Raw genomic sequence first — 13,499 nt, 5'->3', positions numbered from 1 at the left:
AGCAAATATTGCTGAGCGCAAAATTCCAAACAAAGGGAAACGGGAGCAGTAATCGCCGTGAGATGGGAGAGCTGCTAGTCACAGCAGTCTTATCCGCCTTCCTCTGCTTGGCTTAAATTATAGATTCCCCAGGCTTTGACTTTCACCTCTTCAACAGCGAGTCAGATTGGACATTCCATAAGTTTAACACCTCTTTTGGGGTGTTTCTACACTGTACTGATGGCAACGAGGAAGAAAGGAGACTTGCAAAAATTTTCTTTTACCAGAGTGGCGGCAGAAATCAGGAAATCAGGGCCTGACATAACGGATGAGGCTGACGGGAATGGAGGAGGAGGGTCAGATTCCGAGGCGCCGATTTTATCCCCACAAGCATTAACGGAGGGGGTGCCATCCCTTTCGGATTTACTGACCAAGGTTACTATGAGGGACTGGTTTGTTGAGCTTCGCGCGGATATGAAGCAAAATAATGAGGCGTTGCTTCACTCATTTTCTGAGCTGCGAGAGGACTTCCGGGCGCTAGGACACAGAGTTGATGATCTGGATGTACAAGTGGAAGCCCACGAGGCTGCGCTGACCTCCTTAACTCAGAAAACCAATGAAACGCAAAGCGAACTGCTTACTCTGCAGGAAAAGATTGATGATATGGAGAACAGATCCCGGCGAATGAACATCCAGCTGCGTGGAGTGCCGGAAACTCCAGAGTTTAAGGATAGCATGGAGGCCGCCAGATCCTTTTGCGTCTTCCTACTCGACCAAGAGACGGCAGGGTCGGCAGCCATGGAAAGCGGTGCGGCACAAGACTCCCTTATAATAGAACGAGCGCATCGGGCGCTAGGAGTACGCAGAGATAACAAACCACGCGATATCATAATAAACTTTAATAGCTATGTGCAAAAGGAAAACATTCTGGCGGCGGCTCGTAAGAAAAAGCAATGGAACTGGAGAAATGCAACGGTGTCGGTTTATCAAGATCTTGCAGCTAGTACCTTAAAAAAAAGATACGACTTGAGAAATGTCACAGCTGCTTTACGTTCAGCAGACATAAGATACCGATGGAACTTTCCTTTCTCTTTGTCTTTTCAAAAGGATGGTAAGACGTTTTGATTGAAAACAGCAAAGGAGGCCGCCGATATTTTTCATCAGGCGGGTTTGGAACCCCCTCCACCTACTACAGAGGCGACAGCTGCGAGGCCTCGTGTGCCTGCTGCGTTGAGTTGGCAGAGAGTGGAACGCCCGAGGAGGAAAACAACTTCTAAAGTCTCATCAACGTTGGAGAGTGCGATGGAACAGGGCTGATTGAATAGTCAAGACAATTTTGTTGTTCATAGAGTAATTTCAATCCGGTCTGCTACAAGGCAGGATTTCCTAAATTGTTAATTTTTGAGCTGTAAAGAGGAAAGAAGGAAAACAGGATCTGAGGCATAATGGTAGTGGTAAGGAGACAGGGGTTAAGGGGAAAGGCGTGGGAGGGTTGGGGGTAGGAGGGGAGGGGGGCTGGGAGAATACGAGGAGGGGAGGGGGGAGGGTACAGAGGGCCGAACGATTACTGGCTTACTTAAGCCATTCAATCCTATGTATTTCTTGCATTCACATGGGAGGGCTCGCGTGTGTTCCCGTTAAATGGAGGGTGATGGTATTAGGTGGGCCCGATATTTAAATCGGAGCCCACGGGTTACCTGGGGGAGGGCCGGACTGCCGGGCGCGTCGCGTGACGTCATCGGGGCGCGCCGCGAAGCGAGTCGCGTCCCGATGACGTCGGGGCATGAGCCAGCCCCAGTGGGGGCGTTCCAGGGGCTAGCGTCAGAGGGAGGGGCGGTGCCGATGGGAAACGCCGCCCCTCCAAGGGGCGTTCCGGTGGCTGGCGTCATCGGCCCCGATGACGCCGAAGCCCGGATCCCGCCCCTTTGGGGGCGTTCCTGCAGCCGGCGTCATCAGAAGGGGCCGGCTCGGCCTGATGATGTCGGCCAGGGTTTAAAGGGCCGGTGCCTCGAGGCAGCCGGCCCTTTTTCCCCTGGAGAGCCGTTTCAGAGCCGTTTCTGCTGCGGCCAGTCTCGCCCGGACCACGCGGCCTGCCGCCCCGATCAGAAACCACGCGGACCACGCGGCCCCGATCGGAAACCACGCGGACCACGCGTCCTGCCGCCCCGATCGCCAGCCGGCAGCCATAATAATAAAAAAAAAAAAAAAAAGGGAAAGATCAAAACCGAGCAGTGGGCTTTGCTGCACCAAAAAAAAAAAACCCCAAACCCAGCTCCACCTCAGCCCCAGGACCAGGGCCCAGCACCACTCAGGCAGCTGAGCTGCCCCAGGACCAGGACCAGCGCTACACAAGCAGCGGAACCGGAATGAGCCGAACCCAGCAGAGGACCCCTCCTGGGCCCACCCCAGGACCTTCTGGCTCCTGCACAGGCCTCGGGCCCCACATTCCAGGAGGACCCCCCCTGGGCCAGCTCCCGGGCTCACAGGACACCCCGCTGCCGGAACGAGAAACCGTGAGTAACCCAGCCCGACGCATGATGGAAAAGGGAGCAAAACCACGACCCGGGGGACGAACGAAACAAAGATCAAGGGGAACCACCTTCAAGCCAACGGGGGGGACGGGGGACCCCCCCCCTGGTGCCGGCTCCCTCCACTCCGACTGCGGGCCCGCTTAGCCCCCCCCCTACAATCCCAGACGCTCACCACCCTCCGGTCGTCGACCCAGCTTCTGCTGCTGCCAACCCCTCGCCCAACGGCAGTGGACCTCCACAGACGGAAGGGGGGAACTGGGCCCCCCAGCCCCCCGTCTTGAGCCCCCTGGCTCCACAAGGCCCCCCCATGGGCGCTCCTCAAGCCTACAACCTTCACACCGCAGCAATCCCGGCGCCCGGCCAGCCAACAAGCGTGACCCCTACCTTCCCGGGGTTCCCCTTCCCATGGGGCATCCCCCCGTGGATGCCAGCCTCTAACCCCATCCCAGGCATAATCCCTCCGGGCCAGCCCATCGGGCAACACGCCCAACCACAATGGACCTCGCCAGCCTACCCGTACCAGTTCTACCCGTGGGGGCTCTGGCCCGGACAACCAGGGATCCCTCCCACCCCAGTTCTAGCGGTCCAATCGACCCCGGCAGAGAGTCCCACACCCATCGACCCACGGGATGTTCTGACCAGCACTACTAGCCTACAGACGACCCAGGCGGCCGCTTCACAGCAGAATACCCAGGAACCACCACCAAACGGCGACCTGGGCACCCATCCCAAGACCGGGTCAGCAGTGACGTCAGCGCGGGAAGACCATTCCCAAGACGACACGGGGCCAAACGCAACGCAGGACACAAGTAGAGGTGAGTCCCCTGCACAGCCTATACAGGGACCCTTAACTGCGCAAGCGAGTAAAAAGAAAGGTAAAGCTAAGCGTAGGAGGAGGTACAGCTCCAGCTCCAGCGAAAGCAGCTCCTCTACGGATACGGACAGCGCGGATGACAATACACAGAATCCGCCAGGAGTGGAGGCCACGGCGGCCGCGGCGCAGGGCATCCCACTATGGGAAAGCGTGCCCAGAAAGTTAAGAAAGCGCATAAAGCAGAAGAAATACATAGACATCTTCCGACTCATGGAAGGGAGGAGAGGCCAGCGTGACAGGAAGAGAGCGAAGACCGGCGACCCACTCCCAGACAGCAATGAGAAAATTGCGCGCAACATCGTGAACTGGACACGCGCATATCTCCGCATGATGAGCGTTATCACAAAGGACGATCCATCGCAATGTGGACCTATGCTAACTTATGGGGACACTATACTTGGAGCATACCGGGCGTACGAGGGATGGGCCTGGTTGAATTACGATGAGCGTTTCCGCGATCGAATGGAAGAGAATATGCAGCTATCCTGGGGAAGGTCGGATGTGGACCTCTGGCTCCAGCAAATGACCAACAGAGCCAGTGACGCCGGGGGACGGACTCGTTCAGCTGCGAATGACAGCGTCCGGACTCGGCTACCCAGGAACCGGAGGTGCATCTAACAGCGCGTGTTGGAGATACAACAAGGCTTCATGCAATTTCAAAGAATGTAAATTCAAGCACATATGCCTGATTTGTTCCGCACCGCACCCGGCGACGAAGTGCACGAAAAAAAGGGGGGAGTGGGAGTTCTCCTAAAAAGGAAAAATGAAGCCCAGCATTACCAAAAAGCCGCCTCGCCAATAAGATTAGACCGAATGATGCATTGGCACGACAAATACCCGAGGAGAGAGGAAGCAAAGCAGATTTCAGCAGGTTTCCAGGAAGGGTTCAGGATCCCCTATCAAGGCAACATCGACATACACACAGCAGGCAATGCGCCATCCACAACACGCCACCCTGACATTGTCCGAAACAAACTCGACAAGGAGATCGAGCTGGGCAGAATTGCCGGCCCTTTCCAGATGCCCCTCTTCCAGGAGATGATGATTTCCCCACTAGCGGTCGTACCAAAGAAGGAACCGGGAAAATACAGACTCATCCAAAACCTGTCCTTCCCAATAGGAGCATCCGTGAACGACCACATTCCTCGAGAGGCATGCACGGTGCAGTATGCATCATTTGACAGTGCTATATCAGTGTTACGGAGGTGTGGGAGGTCAGCAGCAATGGCAAAAACGGATATAGAATTGGCGTTTCGCCTGTTGCCCGTACATCCAGACAGCTTCCCGCTACTGGGTTTCAAGTTCCAAGGTCAATTCTACTTCGACAAGTGCATGCCCATGGGGTGTTCAGTTTCATGTGCCTACTTTGAGCTGCTCAGCACATTTCTCCACTGGGTAACGGCGGAGAAAGCTGGCTTGGACAACATCATACATTACCTCGACGAATTTTTGTTCGTCGGCCCGGAAGGGACAGGCGCAGCGGCTCGCTTACTGGGGACTTTCCAAGGAGTGGCGAAGGATTTCGGTGTCCCTTTGGCGATGGACAAGACTGAAGGGCCAGGGACAAACTTGTGTTTTTTGGGCATCGAACTCGATTCAGAAAGAATGATATCCAGGCTTCCAGAGGACAAGATACAGAATTTGCGGAACCTCATTGAAACCGCAATGCTGGCAAAAAAATTAACACTGCGGGAGGTACAATCCATAATGGGCGCTTTTAACTTTGCTTGTAAGGTGATCCCAATGGGCAGAGTCTTCTTGAGGAGACTAGCGGCCGCGACTACATCCGTACGGAAACCAATTCACTACATAAGGATAACAAAGGCAATCAAAGACGACTTAGCGATATGGAAAAGCTTCTTGCAGGACTTCAATGGAATATCCATATGGCAAGAGCCCCCGATGTCGAATCGTGACCTGGACATACAATCAGATGCCTCGGGGGGGGGGGGGGGGATTTGGAGTGTATTGCCAAGGGGCGTGGGCGGCTGCCCAATGGCCGATAGTATGGATACAAGAAGGTACAACACGCAATATAACTTTCCTGGAGCTATTCCCAATTTGGGTCGCACTGGTCATATGGGGACCCAGACTGCAAAACAAACACATAATTTTCTGGTCTGACAATCAAGCTGTGGTATACGTCATCAACAGGCAGACAGCGAAATGCCCAAGGGTTGCGAACCTATTGAGACAAATAATACTGAGCAGCCTGCGCTTAAACACTACTATTCGGGCGCGGCATGTACCTGGAATTAGCAATGGTATTGCGGACGCGTTATCACGTGCCAAATGGTCTCTCTTTCGCAAACAGGTACCCAACGCAGAGAAGGAGGGGACTCTGGTGCCGGAACACTTATGGGCAATTGGACTACAACCACCCTAGACTTACTACGGAGATCGGTAGCGCCCGCTACATGGGGTGCGTATTCCAGAGGATACAGAAAAGTGCGAGCCTTCCTTAACCAGCACGGTTGGGAGAACGGTCCAGTGCCGGAGGGCTTAGTAGTGGACTACATCGCGTGGGCCAAAGAGTGTGGACTGTCGAGAGGCATTGTGATAAAGCAGCTGGCAGGACTGGCCTTCTTCGCAAATGCGCAAGGATGGGGCGATCCCACCAAGGGATTTCTGGTTAAAAGATTAATGAAGGGTTGGGGACGGCAGTTAGGGCACAAGAAAGATGGGAGACATCCAGTTACACACGAGTTATTAGCTCAGTTGTGGTATGCTCTTCAGGAGATTTGCGACTCACAATTTGAAACACGGTTATTTCAGCTCGCATTTTCGCTGGCATTTTTTGGGGCGCTGCGCATAGGCGAACTAGTGGCAGCATGTAAGGAGGATACAGGCGATACGGGGATGTTACTGCCAAGGAGATAAAAAATGGTGACAAAACATTTTTCAGATACATCAGCGAAAAGAGAAAAGTCCATACTGGTATTGTGAAATTAAAAGGTGGTAATGATCAATGTGTGGAGAGAGACGAAGAAATGGCAGAAATATTAAACAAATACTTCAGTTCTGTGTTCACTAAAGAAGACCCTGGAGAAGGACCATCTCTACACAACAAGAAACTGGAGGGAAGTGGAATGGATGATAATCCTTTTACAGTAGAAAATGTATGGGAAGAGCTAAAGAATCTGAAAGTGGACAAAGCCATGGGGCCTGATGGGATTCATCCAAGGATACTGAGGGAGCTCAGAGATGTTCTGGCGGGTCCACTGTGTGACCTGTTCAATAGATCCCTAGAAACGGGAGTGGTACCGAGAGATTGGAGAAGAGCGGTGGTGGTCCCGCTTCACAAGAGTGGGAACAGAGAGGAGGCTGGTAACTACAGACCGGTTAGCCTCACTTCAGTGGTGGGAAAAGTAATGGAGTCACTGCTGAAAAAGAGAATAGTGAAATATCTACAGTCCGGAGAATTGATGGACCAGAGGCAACATGGATTCACCAGGGGAAGATCCTGTCAGACAAATCTGATTGATTTTTTGACTGGGTAACCAAGGAATTGGATCAAGGAAGAGCGCTCGATGTCATCTACTTGGATTTCAGCAAAGCTTTTGATACGGTTCCACACAGGAGACTGGTGAATAAAACGAGAAGCTTAGGAGTGAGTGCCGAGGTGGTGGCCTGGATTGCAAACTGGTTGACGGACAGAAGACAATGTGTGATGGTAAACGGTACTTTCTCTGAAGAGAGAGCGGTTTTAAGTGGTGTACCGCAAGGATCGGTGTTGGGACCGGTCCTGTTCAATATCTTTGTGAGCGACATTGGGGACGGGATAGAAGGTAAGGTTTGTCTTTTTGCGGATGACACTAAGATCTGCAACAGAGTGGACACGCCGGAAGGAGTGGAGAGAATGAGACGGGATTTAAGGAAACTGGAAGAGTGGTCGAAGATATGGCAGCTGAGATTCAATGCCAAGAAGTGCAAAGTCATGCATATGGGGAGTGGAAATCCGAATGAACTGTATTTGATGGGGGGGGAAAGGCTGATGTGCACAGAGCAGGAGAGGGACCTTGGGGTGATAGTGTCTAATGATATGAAGTCTGCGAAACAATGCGACAAGGCGATAGCAAAAGCCAGAAGAATGCTGGGCTGCATAGAGAGAGGAATATCGAGTAAGAAAAGGGAAGTGATTATCCCCTTGTACAGGTCCTTGGTGAGGCCTCACCTGGAGTACTGTGTTCAGTTCTGGAGACCGTATCTACAAAAAGACAAAGACAAGATGGAAGCGGTACAGAGAAGGGCGACCAGGAAGGTGGAGGATCTTCATCGGATGACGTACGAGGAGAGATTGAAGAATCTAAATATGTACACCCTGGAGGAAAGGAGGAGCAGAGGTGATATGATACAGACTTTCAGATACTTGAAAGGTTTTAATGATCCAAAGACAAAACAAACCTTTTCCGTAGGAAAAAAAATCAGCAGAACCAGGGGTCACAATTTGAAGCTCCAGGGAGGAAGATTCAGAACCAATGTCAGGAAGTATTTCTTCACGGAGAGGGTGGTGGATGCCTGGAATGCCCTTCCGGAGGATGTGGTGAAGACCAGAACTGTGAAGGACTTCAAAGAGGCGTGGGATAAACACTGTGGATCCATAAAGTCAAGAGGCCGCCAATGAAGAGTGGGTGACTCGCCAGAATGATGGCTACTGCCTGGAGACAATACCCTTATTCAATAAACATATACATGCTTACTGTGACTCCAACATCGCTCTAAGCTTCAACGGCAAGAGGAAACGTGGAAAAAAGGATTTGCACTCACAAAGAGGGGAGTAGCTGGCTTGTTACAGCGGTTACTACCCCAAACCAAATAAGCCTGATACTTCACTTTCAATGCATATACAGCATAGTTCTCTGCTTCAACGGCAGGGGAGAAGAAAAAAAACTGATACTTCACACATCCAGCAGAGCTCTCTGCTTCAACGGCAGGGGAGAAGAAAAAAAACTGATACTTCACACATCCAGCAGAGCTCTCTGCTTCAACGGCAGGGGAGAAGAAAAAAGGGTTCGCACTCACAAATCAGGGAGTAGCTGGCTTGTTACGGCGGTTACTACCCCAAACCAAATGTGCCTGATACTTCACTTTCGATGCATATCCAGCATGGCTCTCTGCTTCAATGGCATGGGAGAAGACTGATACATCACGCATTTCCAGCATAGCTCTCTGCTTCAACGGCAGGGGAGAAGAAAAACTGATACTTCACGCATATCCAGTATAGCTCTCTGCTTCAACGGCAGGGGAGAAGAAAAACTGATACTTCACACATATCCAGCACAGCTCTCTGCTTCAATGGCAGGGGAGAAAACCCCCCCCCCCAAAAAAAAAACCTGATACTTCACGCATGTCCAGCGTAGCTCCCTGCTTCAACAGCAGGGGAGAAGAAAAACAACCAATAAGGGCTGTATAACATAGTCTGGGTAAAACAAATAAGCATGGGTGTGACTTGCTTATTGTGGTTGTTACTACCCCTACTACCCCTAACTAATCAAGCTAGATATTTCACTTGAATGCAGCTCCATCGCTGCTCTCTACGTTGGTGGTGGGGGTGGAGGGGAAATGGAACCAAGAGCTAAGAGAAACAGATAAGTATGAGAGAAAAAGTGTGTGAAGCTTGCTGGGCAGACTGGATGGGCCATTTGGTCTTCTTCTGCCGTCATTTCTATGTTTCTATGAATGTACAGCTATTGGGAAACACACTCAGAATATTGATACCTTGGTCCAAGACAGATCAATCGGGAAAAGGGGCTGCGGTGACATTGACCAGGTTAGACAACCAAGTCACCTGCCCGCTGGCTAATTTAGAAGCGTTTTTGGCAGTCCGTCCCAATAAGGGGAACCACCTGTTAGTACATAACAACGGTGTCCCCTTAACAAGGTATCAATTTTCGGCGGTATTTAAGTGCGCGCTATCCAAGGTGGGGCGGGACGCAGCAAATTTTGGGACCCACTCCTTTCGGATAGGGGCAGCGACGAGCGCCGCTCAGGCAGGTTTGGGTACGGAGACCATCCAGCAAATAGGGAGGTGGCGCTCCCTAGCGGTTAATGCGTACGTGAGACTGGACAGAGTCGGCGCCCATGGTGTAGATAACTAACAGGCATTGTTCTCAATTGCAGACTCGTCCGCTAAGCCGCAAACGGTTTGGATCGTGGGGCATTCCTTCGTTCATTGGGCAGCGCAGAGGGCGCAACAGCGCAAGCACGGCGTACACCTCGGTTTGGCCCCGCGGGGAGTGCAGGTTACATGGATGGGAAAGCGAGGGATGCGGTGGCGGCAACTACTGCCTATGATTCGAGTCAGGAGGGAAGAGATGGCAGCCCCAGACATGTTAATAGTGCACCTGGGAGGCAACAATTTGGGCACATGGAGCTGCAGGCAGCTGTTGCAAGAGGCAAGAAGGGACTTGCGCGAGTTGCAGACATGGTTCCCAGGTGCAGTATTATGTTGGTCAGACATTATTCCCCGGATAAAATTCGCTAAGACCAAGTTATGGGGAAGGTGCCGCAAGAAGCTCAACAGGCAGTTGGGGGCCTGGTTGGAGCGCCTGGGGGGCTGTCAGATGCGTCATCAGTGGGCAGACGAGCAGTGTGAGGGCTTCTATCGGGCGGATAAGATACACCTTTCGGACATTGGGTACGATTTGTTTATTAACGACATAACTGAAGCAATTGAGGTGCAGATAGAGAAGCACCGGGGCCGCAGCTAAAAAACCCTGTTACTTGTTGGGGGGGCCCCGAGCAAGTGTAGACACTGCTCGGCGCTGAGTACCCGGGCCAATAGGACTTAGGGTAAAGGGATCAGCCGCGGGCTGACAAACAGATTGCCGGAAGAAAAGGGGGACCACGCCCGGAGGCAGGGCCCCCCTGCTTACTACGCGGCGGGGGGCCGGTGAACGGACGTCGCCTTGCTTGGAGTGCGGCAGGCGGCGTGGGGTGGGCGTGGACCCGGCAGAACGTGTGGCAATAGATAGATATATATATGTATTGGCCCGGGGTGGTGGGTTGTTATGATTACATTGTGTGCTGTTATGGTTAAATAAAAGCTGCGGCCAGTTTTACCCAAAGATACGTTTTGAGTGGTCATTAAGCACTGCAGGTGGGCGAGCGCCCGGGAACAAAGGAAGTCACGAGTCCCAGAGTCAAATGCGGAGGCCTTAGCTGGGAGGGCTTCTGTATGGTTTGCAAAATTAGCTAACATGAACTACCTTTTCTTTAGAGTGAATGCCTAGTACACAAACTCGCATAGTGTCTTGGAATGTCTGTGGCATTCATACCCCAACTAAGAGGACTAAGATTTTACAAGCTTTAAAGCGTAAGGGGACCGATATTGGGTTTCTACAGGAGGCACACCTTACGGATGCTGAACACTCTAAATTGGGTGGAGGTTGGGTGGGAGGGATCTATTATGCATCTGCTACTACTCGCTCGGCGGGGGTGGCGATATTGGTTAATAAAAGCTTACCGTATCAAGTCCGAAAAGAGATTAAAGACCCAGAGGGCCGGTTCCTTATACTGATTGGAGAATTAAAAAATCAACCCTTAATTTTATGTAATCTGTATGCCCCGAATATTTTCAGCCAACAATTTTTTCAGGTTTTGTACCAATACCTCCTCCCATATATGTCTGATACTATCATTGTGGGAGGGGATTTTAATACGATTCGAGATCCGCAACTTGATGCCTCGCAGAATCGCCGCAGAGAATATGGGATGGGTAAGGGACCAACTCAATTAGAGAAAACTTTGCATTTGGTAGATGCATGGCGTACACTCCATCCAGGGGACAAAACATTTACCCATTTATCTAGGGCACATGCCACCTATTCTCGTATAGATTTCTTCTTAACCAGTGCACATGTGTTCCCCAGGATCCAGGAGGCTGGTATCGAGGATATCTTGATTTCGGACCATGCCCCTGTATGGTTGGATTTCCAGTCTGTGTATCCTTTGCATGGGGCTCGGATTTGGAGATATCCTTACTATCTGGCTGAGGATAGACATTTTAATGAATATTTAACAGAGCGCTGGGCTGACTATACATCCTTGAATCAAGCCCATTCTGAGCTACCAATATTGTACTGGTATACCGCAAAAGCAGTTATTCGAGGGGATATAATTTCATATGTTGCACACCGCCAGAAGATTTTGAACAAACAAGTTTTATTGTTAACTGATCAATTACGCAGGGCTAGAGTGCGTCTGGTTCAGTCTAACACAAGGCAGAATAGAGATGATTATTTATCTATACAAAGTACCCTAACCACAGTGTTGCACTAGAGGGCAAAGAAAAGTATACTATATTATCAACACCAGCTTTATCAACATAGTAATAAGGCCGGCAAATTAATGACTCATTTAATTAGATCCTCCAGAGCCCCTAGGTTCATCACGGGGTTAAAGAACGAAACTGGGCAAGTGGAGACAAATACGCGAACCATATTGCGCCTTTTTCGAAATTACTATCAACGCTTGTACCAGGCAGAGAGTTGGTCGGAGGAGGCATGCCTACAGTTTTGTGGGTCCCTTCCGATTCCTACCCTCACTGAGGAACAAAAGCAGGCTCTAAATATGCCGATTTCGGAGACGGAGGTCCGCATGGCCATTCATAAGTCCAAACGACTGAAAACCCCAGGGCCCGATGGTCTCTCGGCAGAATTTTATAAGGGTTTGATTGATAAAGTGACGGGGCCCTTAACTTTACTCTTTTCCTCTCTAATTAGGCAGGGGAACTTTCCCTTTCAAATGAATGAAGCTCATATTACCCTTATTCCTAAAGCGGGGAAAGACCCATTATTACCTGAATCGTACCGCCCCATTTCTTTATTGAACGTTGATCAAAAGCTGTTGGCCAAAATATTGGCAGATCGACTAGCCGTTATTTTGCCCTCCCTAGTGGGACCCCATCAAGTGGGGTTTGTTCGGAGGAGATATGCCCTTTCAAATCTTAGGCGGATTTTAGTGGCAATGGAAATGTGTCGGCATATGGACAGTCCATATTTGGTCATTAGTTTTGATGCCGAAAGGCATTTGATAGAGTGGAATGGAGTTACCTGTTTTATATCCTACGACATATGGGTTTTGAGGGTTTGTTTTATGAGGCTGTACAATTACTTTATAGTAGCCCGTGGGCAACCATCTTGGCGAATAGAGATCGGTCGGAGGTGTTCCCTATTTTGAGAGGCACTCGTCAGGGGTGTCCCTTGTCACCGCTTCTTTCTCTTTTGCAACTAGAACCTTTGCTGCTAGCAATACAAAGAGCCCCTACTATTCGGGGAGTGCGGTTTGATAAGGAGATATTTAAATGCGCGGCCTTTGCCGATGACCTTTTGGTTTTTTTGACCGACCCTGTTACTTCTCTGAGCTCATTGCTTGGTGTGCTTGGTTCTTTTGGAGCTTTTTCGGGGTTTCGGCTAAATGAGCATAAATCTTCTGCATTGGCCTTCCCGGATGCCTTGCAGGAGCGATGGCGTGGTTCTTTTCCATTACAATGGGCAGCGGATTCTTTTAGATATTTGGGGGTTCAGGTGCCGGTGGACCCTTCTTTGGTCTATCAAGTTAATATACCGTGTCTTATGCGGCTTACGCAGGACACCCTTACTACATGGCAAAATCTTCCCTTATCCCTATGTGGCCGGGTAAATTTATATAAGATGGTTATTCTTCCAAAGTGGCTGTATCTATTTCAAACTTTGCCTCTCCATCTACGACAGAGTGATGCAACTCAATTGGACAGTTCCTTAAGGAAGTTTCTGTGGAGGGGTGGCAGAGCGAGGATCCCATTGGCTTGGCTACAACAGCGATGGGGCATGGGAGGCTTAGGAGTTCCGAATTTGACAATGTACGCAGTGGCCTGTAACTTGCGTATCATAAGAGATTGGTTGCTTGGTACTTCCTCACATACCAGTTTTATGGCTGAAAGTGCCCTCCTATACCCTGTTAATGTAAGCTATGCGCTTCAAATGGAGCCAGCTAAATTATCTCCTATGTTGACTCATTCCAAGGTAGAACAGCCGATCCGACAGGCTTGGGTTGCTTTGACTAAAACTCTTCAGGTGCCTCGGGTCAGTGCATACTTGCTTTCGGTTACTGGAAATACTGATTTTTCCCCGGGG

The sequence above is a fragment of the Rhinatrema bivittatum genome, chromosome 2 (genome assembly GCF_901001135.1).
Source record: "Rhinatrema bivittatum chromosome 2, aRhiBiv1.1, whole genome shotgun sequence".
NCBI classification, from domain to species: domain Eukaryota; kingdom Metazoa; phylum Chordata; class Amphibia; order Gymnophiona; family Rhinatrematidae; genus Rhinatrema; species Rhinatrema bivittatum.
Note: the sequence above shows the minus strand (reverse complement) of the source record.